The following is a 2,500-nucleotide window of genomic DNA, read 5'->3' on the forward strand; positions in this document are numbered from 1 at the left end:
ATGTCTGTGTGCAGCGAATACTGCAATCGTATTCTTTATTCTTTCTTTTCTTTTCTTTCAGTCTGGAGACAAGGATAAGGACGGGGTAGGGAGGGGAGGGGGGATAGTGCATGCCCACTAACCATTATTTTCTTTACGTCTATACAACCCTTCTAGTCAAAAAAAAAAAAAAAAAAAAAAAATCTTTCACTTTTTTAGGATATCTAGAAGGAAGGAGAGAAAAAGAAATAGTATGTGATGCAGTGTTTATTGAACGAGAATTTGCAAAGTGGAGACTGAAGTGGTCGAATATATATTAAACACTTGTACTACAGTAGATACAGTTAATATTTAAGACAATAGTTGTATATGCCGAGCGTTTTAAGATACAAAATTCAAGGATGATGTGCCGCCATAGTTTTCTAAGGAGATATATAGATACATACATACTGTACATATATACAGAGTGTATGTGTTTATACATCTGTGTAGAACAAATCCGTAAAACGTATATGAATTATTGATTACATATATAGTGAGTAAAGCAGAGAAAACGTATATTTCCCCCTTGATTAAGAGAGAAAGAGAGAGAAGAAAGAGAAGAAGAAAGAAAGATAGGGGGGGAGAGAACTTATTGAAAGAAAGGGAGAGAGAGAATAAGAAGAAGAGAGTGAGAGAGAAAGAGAAGAAAAGAGAGAAAGATAACATTGAGTCACGATCGTTAAGTCAACTAAGTTCTCCTACTTTGAGTAAATAACCGGATTATAGATATCCGGCAACTTGAATACCAAACCACTAGCATTACTGGTGATGAATTAAACAAAAGCAAATACTAAAAAATATCCGAAATTTCCTCCTACAACTCAGTCAAACAAAATTTAACCTGAGCAAACACATATTACAATTACTGATGTTACAGCGACGAGAGAAATACGTAAATAAATAAATGAGAATAAACAGGCAAACTCACAATGCTAACTCAGTAAATCAACAAAATACTATGTGGTACATTCCTGCAAAACAAATTGATTCTTCTGCTTTGGATATAACCACACATTGCGCCGACTCATGTAATGTACCGTTGTCACTGAGGACCTTGCGGTGAATAAAACGATAATATAATGGTTGTGTAATAATACCGTATGAGTAGCTATACCAACATTATACTAAATTGTTCCAAGTTAAAGCCAAAGCGTTTATTTCTGTACCTCGTGCATAACACCCCTACTTGTTCAGCATGGAACTCGTGATTTCATACAACACTGGGACAGTTAATTCAAATCTATGAATGCACATATTTCACCAATAACTTACTATGTCCATATTCCCTATTCTACCCACGCTATTCGGTAACTAAAGTTCTATCTTTGCCATGCAAATATGCCTCCTAAGTCATCAGTCATTTGGTATTAATACATCAACAGCAGCGTTCTGAATGTAATTCAGATGAATTCAGCCAAGTTATTAGTCTTTTAATAATATATCAACGAGAATATTCTAAAGCAAACAATTTATTGAAATTCAGCCAAGTCATGTCATTTAAGATTAATAAATTCACGAGAATAGTCAAAAGCAAACGTAATATAGTGAAATTCAGCCAAGTCATCAGTCATTTTGATATTAATAGATCAACGAGAGTATTCTCAAGAAAGCATAATTCTGTGATATTCAGCTAAGTCATCAGTCCTTTTGATTTCAATAGATCAACGGGAGTATTCTCAAGGAAGCATAATTCAGTGGAATTCAGCCAAGTCATCAGTCATTTTGATATGAATTGATCAACGGGAGACATAACTCCATGATAAAGACAATGAATGCAATAAGAATTCCAGCAAACCAGACGTAAAAGACTCCAAGGAGCTGCATGCAACAAGGAAAAAATAATTGTATTTCCACTCTAGATTCTGTATGTATAACTCAACTCATTAAGAACTTGCAATATCAACTACTTTCATTACAATACTGGAAAATTTCAACATTTTTTTTTCTCTTTTCTTTTCCCTTAGAAACAAGGACTTTTAAAGTTCCGTCAATGCATAAAATCATCATTTAATATGCTTTTCGTCCACTATCTTACCTGATCTAGTTGCATTGCCCTTTTTTCACTCTTGCGGTTTGAACTCTGGAAGCATCTGATGCCGAAGTAGTTGTTGTAGTAGTTGTGAATGACGCCCATCTGCCGCATCCATCTCAGTCTGAGAGAAGGACAATTACAGGGTCATTTAACTATCTATATGCATGTGTATATACAAATCAGTGTGTCTGTGCATATACATATATATATATATTAATGCACACACACACGTATGCTTATATATATATATATATATATATATATATATATATATATATATATATATATATATATATATATATATATATATATGCATTTGTTTACACACTGATACATATATATACACAAACACACGCTCATATATGTACACATGCATACACCCTTAAGTATATGATTGTGTTCACAACGTTTTCTTTAATACACACACACGAACACGCACAAGGACCT

This window comes from Penaeus vannamei, chromosome 9 (genome assembly GCF_042767895.1).
Source record: "Penaeus vannamei isolate JL-2024 chromosome 9, ASM4276789v1, whole genome shotgun sequence".
In the NCBI taxonomy this organism is placed as follows: Eukaryota; Metazoa; Arthropoda; class Malacostraca; order Decapoda; family Penaeidae; genus Penaeus; species Penaeus vannamei.